Here is a 16070-nt window from a genome sequence, read left to right as displayed (position 1 = left end):
TAGTTTGAAGAAAGGGAGGCCTTTTTCTCCCAGCCTTGAGATGAAACGACTGAGGGCGGCCATGCATCCGGTTAGCTTCTGAATATCCTTGACGTTCTTCGGTGGTCGCATGTCGAGTACGGCTTTGACTTTTGAAGGGTTTGGTCGTATGCCGTCGCGACTGACGACGTTGCCGAGCAGTAGGCCGGAAGGAACGCCGAAAATGCATTTCTTGGGGTTGAGCTTCCACTTGTACCTATTGAGTGCCTTGAAGGTTCGGTCTAAGTTGTCGATTAGGGTGCTCGCGTCCCTTGTTTTTACGACCACGTCGTCCACATAGGCCTCGACGAGGTCATCGCGAATCTCGTCGTGGAGGCATTGCTGGATGGCCCTTTGATAAGTGGCCCCGGCGTTTTTAAGTCCGAAAGACATGGTAGTGTAGCAGTATGCGCCGAAGGGTGTGATGAAGGATGTTTTGATCTGATCTTCTTCCTTTAGCGAGATCTGGTGATAACCAGAGTAGCAATCTAGAAAAGAGAGTAGTTCGCATCCGGCCGTTGAGTCGACCACCTCGTCGATGCGAGGAAGACCAAAAGGATCTTTAGGACAGTGTTTGTTGAGATCGGTGTAATCAACGCACATTCTCCATTCATTATTCTTTTTGCGTACAAGAACCGGATTGGCGAGCCAATCGGGGTGATACACTTCTTTTATGAATCCGGCTGCTAGAAGCCGTGTTATTTCTGTCCTAATAGCCTCCTTTTTGTCACGAGCGAACCGTCGCAGTTTTTGCTTGATTGGTCTTGCGGTCTTCGAGACATTTAAGGAGTGCTCGATCAGGTTTCGTGGGACACCGGGCATGTCTGCGGGTTTCCATGCGAAAACGCTCACGTTGTCCCTTAGAAACCTGACGAGCGCGTCTTCCTATTTTGGATCCAGGTTAGCCCCGATGAGGGCTGTCTTCTCGGGGTTGCCTTCGACCAGCTGCACTTCTTTGTATTCCTTGGATTTTGAGTTCTTTCTGGCTGTCTCCTGCTCAGGTAATCGGAGCTGATCGGGATGCAGCTGTGCGGCTTGGTTTGCTGTTTCCGCCTTGCGGATTGAGAGGTCGATTGCCTCGGTGATCTTGAAGCTTTCTTCTTCGCAGGTGTACGCGATGTAGACGTTGCCTCTGACGGTTAGGACACCCTTCTCCGTGGGCATCTTAAGGACTAGGTATGAGTAGTGCGGGACTGCCATGAACTTTGTCAGCGATGGGCGGCCCAGTATGGCGTGATAGGTCCCGTCGAAATCCGCGACTACGAAGTTGATGAACTCCGTCCGGAAATGATCGGGTGTGCCGAATTGGACAGGCAATGTTATCTGTCCGAGGGGCACCGAACTTTGACCTGGCAAAACCCCCCAGAATTGGGCGTCGTAAGGTTTTAGTTGTGCCGGTGATATCTTGAGGGCGGGCAGGCTGTTGCGGAAGAGGATGTCGATGGAGCTTCCCCCGTCCACGAGCACGCGCTCGAATCTGATGCTATTGATGCAGGGATCAAGAATCAGTGGGAAACGACCCGGCTCTGGGATAGCGGCCCACTGGTCCTTCCTGCTGAACGAGATCTCCCTGTGGGACCACGCGGGAAATTTCGGATCTGCGATCAGCCCGTCCGTGCTGTCTATGTTGAGGCAGGCTCTCTTTAACATCTTTCTTTCTCGCTTGGACTCAGTGGAGACCTTGCCCCCGAAAATGGAGTGGACCACGTCGGTGGGGCTGACGTATTGGTGTCGGGGGTCCCTGTCTTGGTCCTCATCCTCATCTTCGTGGTCGTGCCCGTCGCGCTTGTTATTTTTCTTGGCGGAGTCCTCTTGGGCGGCCCGCCGTGTATAGATACTTTTAAGGACGCGGCACTCTTCCATGGTATGGTTAGACTTTGGGTGTAGCTGGCACGGTCCCTTCAACGTTTTGTTGTAGTCGTCTTGGTAGTCCCGTCGTCCATTGGGACGTTTGACCGTATTTACTTCGTGGTCGTATTCGCGAGGGCGCTTTCCTCTGAAGTCGTCGCGGCTGTCGCGCCGCCGATCCCAACCCTCTCGGTGATCGCGGTTGTCAGAGCGGCGGTGATTTCTGTTGTCGTAGCGACCACGACCGTCATCTCGCCGGGAAGGCTGGTCGGGGCCTCTCGCATCGTCTCGGATTAGTTTTTCTGCGTCATCAGCATCGGCGTAATTTTTAGCCGTGGCGAGGAGCTCTGCTACCGTTGATGGGCGCTTACGCAACAGCTTGTTCCTCAGCGCTTCATGGAAACGCAAGCCCTTGATAAAGGCTGATATGGCCTCGTCATGAGAAATCTTCGGGATTTTGAGGCGCATATCCGAGAATCGTCGAATGTAATCGCGCAGAGGTTCATTCTTCCTGTCTCTTATCCTTTCAAGGTCATACTTATTTCCGGGCTGCTCGCATGTGGCGATGAAGTTGTCGATGAAAGCCTGGCGTAGCTCTTCCCAAGAGTCGAAGGAGTCCTCGGGCAAGCCGAGAAGCCACTGATGACCAGCCTGGTCGAGGACTACGGGGAAGTAGTTAGCCATGACGTGCTCATCTCCTGCCGCTGATCGGACGGCGATTTCATAGAGAGTGATCCAGTTCTCTGGATTTTCCTTGCCGTCGTATTTTTTAAGTTTTTCGAGCTTGAAATTGCGGGGCCACACGACCTGGCGGAGGTGTGAGGAGAACTGTCTTAGGCCTGGAGGACCGTGGGTCGCATCGTACTCGATGCGGCGCAGGTTTTCGTGGACTGCTCTCTCTGCGGCGCGCCTGTTGATGCGGTCCCGGGCATCTTTGGGAGGGATGTTGTGGCGGAGATCCCTGTGTTGATCTTCTTCTTGGCCGCGTATGCCATGAATTTGCTTGCGGCGGCCATCGGCGTCCCGACCACCATCGTCGCGCCGCGAGTCCCCTCGACGGTTGTCGGGGGAGCGGCTGCGGTGACGCCTGCTGGGTGAGACCTGGCTACGATTAGTCTGGTCGGAGGCGGCTTCCGTATAAGAGACGTCCTGGACTCTCTTGAGTAGAGTGGCTGTCTGTCCCATTGCGGCGATCAGGTGTGCTCGGATGCTGGTCCGGACTCCCTGGCATTCGGGGGTGTCAGGAAGCCGATCCAGGTTGGCCATGGCGACAGCCACGTTGGCGCTTGGCGTTTTGTAGACTGGCTGGTACCCGACCATGTCAAAGGCATCGTTGAGGTTACTTGGTGGCATCTGTTGTTGCTCGTCCGCACGCCGTCGGGCACGATCGGCGTTACGCTGTTCGCGGAGTTGCCTCTGGTCATCTGTTTCTCCGTCAACAGCCGGTTCGTCGGCGCTGACATTGAACACAATATCCCCTCGCCGGGGGGGGGGGGAATATCGGGAATCGGTCGAAACCCGGAGGGTGTGAAGGAAAATCCAGGTCGTAGCCCTCGTCTTCGGTGTTTATAACCTCGGTGGGGACGGAGCCGGTGCTTGAGTTGGTGCTGGAAACCTGGCCGTCCCGTAGCTCTCGGATTGTCACCATGTTGACATGGTGACGATTGTTCCTTGTCGGCGACCAACCCGCCTTGCTGAAAACGGATTGGACATGCTGTGAGTAAACAGAGGCCGAGTTGTTCAGGCCGCGAGGATAGTCTTCCTTTTTGAGCTCGACGGATCGTCCTGAGGGGGTTGAGGTTATCGTCAGGGACGTTCCCAGCCGTTCGTGTGTGGCGACACGAGTTGGCCGGCGGGATTTCGAAAAATCCGCTCGAGCAGCTTGGTCGGGCCGGCGCAGAACTCCATCTATTAGTTGGGAGACTTCGAGTAGCTTGGAGTCAGTGCGATCGAGCGCTTGGAGGAGGTCCGAGCAGTCGATCTCCTTTCCCTTGTAGAGTGGGAACGGTGGTCGGGCGCTTGGTGCCGTCATGCGTGTGGTCGGAGACGGCGTGATCTCAGATTGGATCTGGATCTCCTTCGGAACCGTGGTCGCGAAGCCGCCGCTGCACGTCGTCCACGTGATCTGGCCGACGGTGAACGTGAGGCCTTCGGGCACGGTCGCGGAAGCTGGGATCGTGACCATCTTGTTCGCCGGAAAAGTTGCACGCACACCCCCTACCTGGCGCGCCACTGTCGACGAAAGCTAGTCGGCAGTCTACCTTGGGGTATACCCACGGTAGTAGTTTATCGGTAGACGGTGCGCAAACTACGAACTCGATGGTGACGCAAGACACGGACAAGCTTTTTATCCAGGTTCGGCCGCCGAGTTGGCGTAATACCTACGTCCTGCGTCTGGTCGTATTGATTTGTGTTGAGAGAATATGATGTGTCCTAGGGGGTCCCTTGCCCCTCCTTATATAGTCTGGAGGGCAGGGTTACAGATCTGGAAACTAATCCTAGTCGGTTACAATTGCCATGGATAATTCGATATCAATTCCTATTCTAACCGACCAGAATCCTGCTTGATCTCCACATCTTGTTTCCTTGCGCGGAACTCCAGGTTGTCGGATCAAGCTTTGGACTCGTCTCGTAATGGGCCAAGCCTCCTGGCCCAAGTCCAGCCGTAAGGGTATAGGGGTTTATACCCCCACACTTGGTGGTCGCATGTCAAGAACTGCCTTGACTTTAGAGTGATTTGGGCTTATGCCGAGCAGTATGCCGGAGGAAACCCTGAAAATACATTTTTTGGGGTTAAGTGTCCATTTATATCTGTTCTGTGCCTGGAAAGTCCGGTCAAGGTTGTCGATCAGAGTGCTGGCGTCCCTAGTTTTTATGACGATGTCATCTACATAGGCCTCGACCACGTCCTCATGTATCTTGTCATGGAGACACTGCTGGATGGCATGTTGATATGTAGCTTCCGTGTTTTTTAGCCCGAAGGACATGGTCGTGTAGCAATATGCCCTGAAGGGGGTGATAAAGGAGGTCTTAATCTGATCGTCCTCCTTTAAACAGATGTGGTGATAACCAGAGTAGCAGTCAAGAAAAGAGAGTAATTCGCATCCAGCCATTGAGTCAACCACCTCGTCTATGTGAGGGAGACCAAAGGGGTCCTTAGGATAGTGATTATTGAGATCGGTGTAATCAACGCACATTCTCCATTCATTATTCTTTTTTCTTACAAGTACTGGATTGGCTAACCAATCGGGATGATACACTTCTTTAATAAATCCGGTCGCTAAAAGCCGTGTAACCTCTGTCCTAATGGCCTCCTTTTTATCACGAGCGAACCGTCATAATCTCTGCTTGATTGGTCTTGCGGTCTTCGCGATGTTCAAGGAGTGCTCGATCAGGTGGCAGGGGACACCGAGCATGTCTGCGAGTTTCCATGCAAAAACGCTTACGTTGTCCCTCAGAAACCTAACGAGTGCGTCTTCCTATTTAGGATCCAAATTGGCTCTGATGAGAGCTGTCTTCTCGAGATTGTTGTCGACCAGTCGGACTTCCTTGTGCTCCCTGGACTTGATGTTCTTCCTTGAGGCCTACTGCTCGGGCACTTCGAACTAGTCGAGGGGTGCTTTCGTTGCCTGGGATACTGTTTCTGCCAGCCGGATCGAGAGGTCGATGGCTTCAGTGACCTTGAAGCTTTCCTCCTCACAAGTGTATGCCGTGTAGACGTTGCCCTTGATCGTGAGGACTCCCTTTTCTATTGGCATCTTGAGCACTAAATATGAATAGTGCGGAACCGCCATAAATTTGGTGAGTGACGGACAACCCAGAATGGCATCGTATGTTCCGTTGAAGTCGGTGACCACAAAGTTTACAAACTAAATGCAAAAGTGGTCTAGAGTTCCAAATTTCACGGGAAGCGTTATCTGGCCGAGAGGAATTGAACTTTGGCCTGGTAGGACGCCCTAGAACTGGGCCTTGTACGGCTTCAACTATGCTTGGGTTAGTTTAAGGGCAGGAAGACTGTTGTAGAATAGGATATCAATGGAACTGCCACCATCTACGAGCACGTGTTCAAATCTGACACTGTTGATGCACGGATACAAGATCATGGGGAAGCGCCCTGGCTCGGGGATGGTGGCCCATTGATCTTGTCTGCTGAAAGATATCTCTCGGTGGGACCAGGGGGAAACTTTGGGTCGGCGATTAAGCCGTCAGAGCTGTCCACGTTCAAGCAGGCTCTTTTAAGGAGTTTCCTCTCCCTCTTGGACTCAATTGAGACTTTCCCACCGAAGATGGAGTGGACAACATCAAGTGGATTGACGTATTGATGGCATGGGTCCTGGTCCTCGTCCTCGTCCTCCTGGTTGCGCCTATCGCGCTTTCCCGTCGGTTTAGCGGTGTCGCCTTGGATGACCTACTACGTGTAAATGCTCTTGAGGACACAACATTCTTCCATTGTGTGGTTGGACTTGGGGTGAAGTTGGCATGACCCCTTCAAGGTTTTATTGTAGTCTTCCTGATAATCACATCGACCAGTGAACTGCCTGACCGTGTTGACCTCATGGTCATTGTCGCGAGGTCGTTTGCCCCTAAAGTCATCACGATGGTCGCAGTGCCTATCCCACCCTTGTCGGTGGTCGCGATTAGGATATAGTTAGTCCCCACAGACCAACACTAGTCTTTTCTGCACACTTTGTCCTCACTCGTGCGCACTCGGGAAATACTTCCCGGTCGGTCACCCATCCCTACATTTCTCTAAGCCAAACACGCTTAACTTTAGAGTTCTTTGGAGATGGGCTTCCAGAAAAAAGTTGCAACTTGTTAGTATGAGTTTCTTATTAATCCTATTAAGCCCTAGGCCATGTGTTACATCCTCACCCCCTTAAGAGATCGACGTCCTCGTCGATCAACCCCAAGCTAGGAACGTCCCCTCATGGCCACGTCCGTGCATCAAGTGCCAGCGCATGAGCCATGCTGTGTGACCACTCCGGGTCCACACTAGCCATGCACACCATGCCTGCGCAACTTCGACACACGTGCCCATGAAACTACGAGAGTCAGCTCTGATACCATTCTGTAATGTCCTGCCTCCACGAGGCCGGGCCCACTTACATCTGGCAGCTTTTCTAGGATATAGTCAGTCTCCACAGACCAACACTAGTCTTTTCTGGACACTTTGTCCTCACTCATGCGCACCTGAGAAGTACTTCCTGGTTGGTCACCCATTCCTAAATTTCTCTAGGCCAAGCACGCTTAACTTTAGAGTTCTTTGGAGATGGGCTTACAGAAAAGAAGTTGCAACTTGTTGGTATGAGTCTCCTATTAGTCCTATTAAGCCCTAGGCCGGGTGTTACAGCGGTTGTCGAAACATCCGCAGTTGTCTCGAGTATCGTCTCGTCAAGGAGGCTGCTCATTTTGTTGGGTTCCTCTAATGTCTTCTCTCATAAGCTTTTCTGCGTCATCGGCGTTGGCATAATTTTTGGCCATGGCGAGGAGCTCAGTGACCGTGCTCGGCCTCTTGCGCAGTAGCTTGCTCTGTAAGGCTTTGTGAAAACAAAGACCTTTTGATAAAAGCGGAAATTGCCTCGTCGTGGGAGATTTTTGGGATCTTGAGACGCATATCCGAGAAACATCGGATGTAATCGTGTAACGATTCGTTTTTGCGATCCCGTATTCTCTCGAGGTCGTATTTGTTTCTTGGCTGCTCACAAGTAGCGATGAAGTTGTCGATGAACGCCTGTCATAGCTCTTCCCATGAATCGAATGAATTTTCAAGCAAACCGAGGAGCCACTGGTGACCGGCTTGATCGAGGACGACTGGGAAATAATTTGACATCATGTGCTCTCGTAAAGAGTGACCCAATTTTTATGGTTTTCCTTGCCATCGTACTTTTTGAGCTTCTGCAGTTTAAAGTTGCGCGGCCAGACAACTTGCTGAAGATGTTAGGAGAATTGCTTCAAACCAGGAGGGTCGTGTATGACATCGTACTCGATACGGCGCACGTTTTCGTGTGCGGCTCTATTGTTGGCGCGTCTGTTGATGCGCTCACGGGCGTCTTTGCAGGAAAGATTTTGTCGGAGATCGTAGTCTCGCCTTGATTTACTTCTAGGTTGTGGTCGTGCCTCGGCCTATGACCACGATGATTGCGGCCGGTGTCCCGACCACGGCCGTCACTATGAGCCTCTTTGTTGCGGTTGTCGTTATTGTTCCTTTGCTGAAAAGCGTCCAGCGAGTAATTGCGGCGATGCACACTGGGTCGTGGTGAAGCCTGACTCCGGCGACTCCGGACAGAAGTGACCTTAAATAGTATGATATTAATTCCTATTCTAACCGACTAGAATCCTGCTTGATCCCCACGTCTTGTTTCTTTGCGTAAAACTCTAGGTAGTTGGATCAAGCCTCCAGCTGTCTCGTAATGGGCCAAATTTTCTGGCCCAAGCCTAGCCGTAAGGGTATAGGGGTTTATACCCCCAGACTAGGCTAATGCCAGAGCCATATAGCCTTCATAGTTATACCGTAAATCGCGTACAGATAAGATCTTACATAGTTAAAAGCCATCTTTTAACATTTATTGCATAATTATTAATCATCTTACAAGATCATGGTTATATCAAACACTAGCAAATATTACCCAATGCATGACCCAAGGGTGACAAGGTATTCAAGATATCAAATAACTGTGATTTCACTATGGTTGGCGAAATAGACACATGTTGTTGGGTACCATAAAACAGGATACCCAAATTAAGGGAATAAAAATCGCAAAAAGGGATAAGGCGAACGCTCAAAACCACCCAGGGCTCGGGCGCAAGTTCCGTCTCGCCCGACCCCTCCTAGGCTCGGGCGCAAACATCGCCTCGCCCGAGCCTGTGTCTCGGAGTCAGGCTTCTAATGCACGACGACTGTACCTCTGATGTGACGCTCGCCATATCCCCCATGCTGCAGCAGGGTGTGACGGCAACTATTCCAACCACTCCTGTTACTGTGGAGCCTTACCTCTTTCACTGTGAAGTATCACCTCACAGGAAAAGGAGGCATGGGAAGAGTTAACCCCTGTCATTGTGGCTGTCATTTCCCTACTGTTGCAGGACGTGTTGCAATGTCACGGACCCGACCACCACGACTTCAACAGGGCTCGGCAACTCTCCACAGAAGCAACCACGCCGTTAACCATACCCCCAAGGACGGGATGGGCAAACCTCCACAGGGTCGGCACTGCTACTTCACCATTTACTAGAGATAAATTAGAAACCAACACATGTAAAAGCCCTGTGTCCCCTTGCGGCTATAAAAGGGGAGGCAGGACACACTTCAAAAGGACCACGAGAACCCAAGGCAAGACAACAACACACACTCAAACAACAGACAACATTTCACACTAGAGTAACGAGTACAACTCTGCCCACTCCTCAAAGCCGAGACTTGGGACTTAGCCCTCTCTCGCAACCAGCTTGTACACCCCTACTACAAGCACTCTCGGGTGCAAGGCAATACAGACACCAACTCTCACACTAGACGTAGGGCATTCTTAGCCCGAACCAGTATAACTCCCTGTGTTTCCCTTGCATCACCATTCGGGTTTAGGAGGACGCGCATACTTATTACTCGTTAGTGTCTAGACGACGAGTCTAGACGCCGACACATGTATGATTAAATGATTAAGAGTGTATAGGTGAAAGGATAATCCCAAGCTACACTTGTCTTAAACACTTGCTCAATTCTCATACCATCAACTTTCGGTCATCACCTTCTGATCTTTAGCGCCCACAAATAGTTCTTGTCTACTCATAACAAGCACCACACGTAAGCAAATATACATGTAACAAATAGAAACAACTAAGAACAATACACCTCACAAGAGAAAACAATGTACTAAAGGAGAACTAATTACTATAGTCATGAGTACACAAAAAACACTGAGAACAGGGCTATGATTGAAAATAAAAAACTACCAAGTATATTATAAATGAAAAGTACACATGCTTAATTTATTTTAAGTACCGATAATATTAATTCAGATTAGTGATCATGTATTAAATTAGAGTTAGGTTTAAAATTAATCATCATGTTTTATTTATAAACATGTCTCATATTAATTAGATCATTTAAATCAAGTTGAGCTAACCATATTTCATCATATAAATATTATCATGTAATTTATTAAGCTTAAACTTTGCAAAATAAATAAGTTTGCGAGAACATCTAAACAACCTATATATGATGCATGTTTAAGCTATGAAAATTAATATTTAAAAATCATATTGATACTAGCAATTAATAATCATATTGATATTTATATATAAAATGGTAGAAAACCTATAATGATTTCAATTATAAAACTATATGCATAATATTAATCAAATTAAGATTTAAACTACAAAATACAGAAACATATGATATGACAAACATCAACACCAACTTATAGCTCACAACGACACAATCCTCCCTCGATGGCTCTAGCGGCGGGTGGCGTCATGGATCTGTCGGGATGGAGCCACCACGGTGCGGATCCGGCGGAGATGTGGCCTACGGTTGCGGATCCGGCGGGTTGGAGCCCAGCAGCTGTGGATCCAGGCTCCTCCCCTCCCTCCATGGATCCGATGGCTGGTAGCATCGCAGATCCGACGGATGGAGCCACCATGGCACGCATCCAGCAGAGACGTGGCCTACAACAGCAGATCCGGCCTCCTCCCCTCGCTCCATGGCTCCATCGGCAGTGGAGAAGCACCACCGGCAAGTAGTGGCAGCAGTTTCCCGTGGATGGGCTCTGTGGGCTTATCCATATTTTTTTTGTTTTTTCTATGCGACTAACTGAGGCGGGCATCAAACCGTCTCGGAAAAGGGTCTATTAATAGTGATCTTTGGTCCGAGGCGGTTGTGAAAACCACATCGGTAAATTGATTTTTCCCTCCTCGCAAAAGTATTGTGTAGTCTGACATTGAATACTTTTGGTGAAGAAAGAGGTCTCTGGGTGATGGCAGGGGATCAAGGATTATCCCTATCGACTGCCCCTCCCTGGAGATTAGGGTTACATTAGTAGAAGGTCGGATTTTTCTTTATCCAAGGCGCGAATGTAAAAAAATAATTATGGTGGGTTTCTGGTGTGAGATGTAATGCCCAGCAACTTACTTCCTCTTAATACAATAAAGCACAACTCTCCTATGTTTTCGAGAAAAAAGAAAAAAGTTATTAAAATAGTATTCATTCGACTTGATTGTCAAAAAGTAACATTACTTTGGTCTACCTATTTTTAGACGAGAGCCAAATTATGAGCCACCTCTGAAAATAAAGTCATCTCTAAAAATTTGAGTCCTAGATATGGTCGGCTCAGAAACTATTTTCAGAGGCAGATTTCAATAGAACCATCTCTATCAAAAAAGGAGGCGCCTCTAAAAATGATTTTGATAAAGTTGGACACAAAAAACCCACCTTTCAAAATTATTTTTCCAACCTTTACAAAAAAGTTATTGTAGACATTCATCTTGCCTCCTCGAAATCAAGCCAATTTACTGGCATATATACTGCCTACACTCCATCTGATTTATACACTTCTGCATGCAGGGGCAGAGCTAGAGTAAGCGTAATGGTAGTGTGCGAATATGGTGAAAATTTAATTATAATCACTGGCTTTCTGTTTTTTTCATTAATGGTGTTCCGGCACCCCTTACGGTGTACATAGATGTACCCTGTTAGACATCTTTCTCTAGATGGTGAAGCCTAAGTAATGAGCACTAGGCTCCGATACCAATTGAAAGGATCAAGATGCCCAAGAGGGGGTTGAATTGGGCTTTTCTGAAAATTTAAGCAACCTATAAGCTCCAATTCAACGCCTAGTGCCTAAGTGTGTTCTAGAGAGCAATCAGATAAAAGTTTTGCAACCTAGTTCCAATCCTATTCTAGCATGGCAATTCTAGAAATGTAAAAGCTCAAAGTAAATGCTAGAATGTAAAAGACGAGAGCAAGAAGAACGCAGCGATGTTTTGCCGAGGTATCGGAGAGTCGCCACTCTCCACTAGTCCTCGTTGGAGCACTCGTGCAAGAGCCTTGCTCCCCCTTGGTCCGTGCAAGGACCAAGTGCTCTCTACGAGCTGATTCTTCAACACTCCATCACGGTGAATCGCCCAAAACCGCTCACAAGCTTGACACGAGCCACCCACAAGTACTTCGGGCGGTCTTCGTGCCTCCAATCACCACCTAACCGTCTAGGTGATGGCGATCACCAAGAGTAACAAGCAAAGAACTCTCACTTGACCCAAACAAGGCTCTAGAGAGTGGTGGATGCACACTTGAACTCTTGGAACTCAACTAGAGAAGGATTCACTCAAGAAATCACTCAATTCTCAATCCTCTCTAGGCTCTTGCTTCTCCCTTGAACCACAAGGTGTTTCTCAGCTGATCAAATGGGCAAGAGACCTCCCATGGACGAGGTGGAGAAGTATAAATACTCCCCATCAAGTCCAAGGGCCGGCCACCCGAATTCCACAGAAAACGGGAGCACCAAACGCGCTCAATGTTGCACCGGACACGCTGCGTAGAGCGTATAGTGCCCCATTAACGGCTAAATGTACTTGCCTCTGACAAGCACCGGATGCACTCTCAGTGTGTCCGGTGACTCAGCTAGACCGCATCCGGTGTGAGGGGCAAGCTGCAATACTCTGTGGGTATGGGACCGGACGCACCACGGTGGGTCCGGTGCCCATGTCCGATGTGAGGTCAAAGTGCAGACCTCCCAGGGTATGGGACCGGCCGCACCCCAACGAGTCCGTTGCGTGCGTCCGGTGCCTAACCCTAGGCACCCAGACCCGCTGACCCAAGTCAGCACGACCGGACGCGCTCACAAAGCGTCCGGTGCTAGCGTCTGGTGCCTGTTTCGGCACCCAAACTTCGTCGAAACGCGATCTTTCTAAAACAAAATTTGTTGATCTAAGGACTTTCTCAGAGCTGCCTAGTACTAGGTTTACCAAGTGTACACCACACCTAAACATAAAGCCTTGCTTGGGTCAAGCTACCCGCTAAATGCCCCTGTTAATAGTATGGTCAAAGGAAAAACAAAGTCCTAAACTACTCTAAGTGCCCATCTTCACCATATGGCACCTAGACCTAGTCTAGTCCCGACGATGTCCATCCATCCTTTAAAAACCAAAATGATTTCCACCATTAAGTCGGCATGAACGATCTAGTCCATCGATCACCATTACCATGACTTAACATAAATGACTTTACCTCTGCAAAACACACACTAGTCATAGTAATCTACATTGTCATTAGTCACCGAAACTCATTAGGGGCCTAGATGCTTTCACAAATGCCTATGAAATAAATGAATGCGAAGCTCCAAAATTAAAAACAATTGTAGGGGTTATCTGCAGACACATGGTTGACTCTTCCCGCATTGGGAGTAGACCTCTGGTTGTTGTTCTGCTGATTGGGCTTCTTTAGACATTTATAAGACATATGTCCCTCCTTCCCACAGTGGAAACACATGTTTGGAGTGTTGGGAGCACTATTCTTCATAGGAGTGGTATTAGAATTCTCTAAACGGGGTGTCTGCTGACCACTCTGTTGCTTGTAAGAGTTACGTTGTAGAAACTGAGAGCCTTGATTTCCATTCTGCTACTAGTTCTAGAAACGTTGAGAATACTGACTATGGTTCCATTGACTAACGGGTCCTTGGTACCTCTGTTGAGAACCCTGTCGAGCTTTGAAATGCTGGCGATTATTACTACCAGAGACGCGTTTAGGGTTTAATATTGATGCACGTTTACTATAGACACGTGTACAGAACACATGTCTGGTACAAGTACAAGTACTCGAGACGTGTGTTGTAAACAAGCATCTGCAAAACCATATGTGTGTGCAATAAGAGATGTTACTCAAACATGTGTTGTGAACAAGAGTTTATACGATAACACGCATCTATAATAAGAGATGTTATTACCGATGTATGTACCTGAAATGCGTCCATAGCCTCAGACCTCACTACACGCATCTTATTATAGATGCTTGTTGATCTCGCCGGGCCAGCGACTCCTATCGGCCAGTTACTAGAGACGCCCTTTAATATAACGCGTTTATAGTAGTGCTACTGCAGATATGCGCACGTGATGGCATCTGTATGGGGGTGTGAATTTAACGCCTTTTTATATAGTGGCCTGTCTTTTCTTTTTCTCAGTTTGCCCATCTTTTTCGCTGTTCTTTTTTCGAACAATCTTTTTCACTGTTGTCGCTAGAGAATTTAAGTTTTAGCGTCACAATGGTGTCGATGTTCTGTCAAACCACAGCCTTTGAAACTTGGTTTGGTGGCTATACAAATGAGACATCATGGGGAAGACAAACTCAACAATATACTTCGATCTGCCTCTTGGCAAGTAGTACACACCATGCCGAAGGCAACCACCACTAGACTAGCGCGCGCTTACCATTTTATTAGTGGATATGACACCATACATAATTACATATAGATATTCATCATTCTATAGGGATACATGCAGTGCACACATGTGAGTGGTTAGGTCACCACCGTATATATGCAATGCGAGGATAAGTTCAGAGTACTCCATAACAAGCTTATTATAAGCAGTTATTTATTAATAACTGATTATGCAAGTACTTAACTAAGGATTTGTCCCATCGGCTATCGCAGTAGGTCCCATCATCGCCACCGGTGCTGCCGCTATAGGCTACCCGATCACCCCGTCGAGCAGAAGCGCCCTCACCGTCGTGGCTGTAGCTGCCAGTCCTGCTTTTACCGTCCCAGACAAGGTCTGCAATCCAGCCTCGATTGTCTGCTGCACAAGATCAGCTGTTTCTTGCGTGATTCCCTCCTGCGCCCAGATGGGATGGCCGGCAGTGGTGATGACGAGAAAGACAACGAGGAGGAGCTTGGCACCCATGGTCGTCCCTCTTCCTAAAGACTGATAATGCATGCAGGGGATGATATATTGATATGGTTGGTTGACACAATGGAGGAGTTGGCCGGGGTGGTATTTATAAATACACAGGGACAGGGCATACCAGTCCTTCCAACCAATGGAGTAAATTTGTACATTTAATATGCACATCCATAACAACCAACGGTACCGAAATAAGTACACTGTTCGTAATTGACGCAGCTAGCCAGCGAAGTTGCACAGAATATATATAGTGAGTAACAACCAACGTACTAGGCCTTGTTTAGTTCCTAAAAAATTTTACAAAATTTTTCAGATTCATCGTCACATCAAATCTTTAGACGCACGTATGAAGTATTAAATATAGACAAAAATAAAAACTAATTGCACAGTTTGGTCGAAATTGACGAGACGAATCTTTTGAGTCTAGTTAGTCCATAATTAGATAATATTTGTTAAATACAAACGAAAGTGGTACTATTCCTATTTACAAAATTTTTTGAAACTAAACAAGGCCTAGGATATAGAATGATCGTCGCCATTCTACCCAACAGAATCCGGTGGATTCCTTGAGTAGAAGCAGGGTCCACGTTATTCCAAATATTTTCAGCCATCGGATCGTCCATTGTGTGGTCAGGATTGTTTGGAGCAGATTCGAGTGGAAGCGGCTTCTACTGCTTCTTTTTGTTTTTATCGGCTTCTCTCCTATTCTTCTTCCTGATTCTTTAAAAAAGTTCGGCCTTCTCGCTTCCAACCCGACGGTCTCTCCTCTCCCGAGCTCGCCCCTCACCGCGCTGCCGTCCTCCTCCTCGCCCCATACCTAGCACCGGCCATAGAATAGCGCAACTTGATGCCGGCGGTGGCCTCTGTGAGCCTCCCTCCGTTGCCGCCTCCTCCCATCAATCTGTGTGGCCTCAACGAAACCCTAGCGTCGCGAGGCACCTCTGGCAGCGCAACTGCCTGACCTATTCCTAGTTGGCGGCAACAGCGACGGTGATGCTCAACGGCTGGAAGCATTTATACAGAAAATATTTTTACAAACGGTGCTAGAAGCATCTTCACAAACGGCCAAGCCCACCACCTGTACCAGGGGTCAATACAAATCGACCACAGATATAGGCGGTGGACTTGGCCGTTTGTGAAGATGCTTCTAGCACCGTTTGTAAAAATATTTTCTGTATAAATGCTTCCAGCCGTTGAGCATCACCGTCGCTGTTGCCGCCAACTAGGAATAGGTCAGGCAGTTGCGCTGGGAGAGGTCTCTAGCGCCTATAGGGTGGTCGATTTGTATTGACGGCTGGTACAGGTGGTGGGCTTGG

Source organism: Sorghum bicolor, chromosome 5 (assembly GCF_000003195.3).
Source record: "Sorghum bicolor cultivar BTx623 chromosome 5, Sorghum_bicolor_NCBIv3, whole genome shotgun sequence".
Classification (NCBI taxonomy): domain Eukaryota; kingdom Viridiplantae; phylum Streptophyta; class Magnoliopsida; order Poales; family Poaceae; genus Sorghum; species Sorghum bicolor.
The sequence above is the reverse complement of the archived record's forward strand: the minus strand, read 5'-3'. Positions refer to the sequence as shown.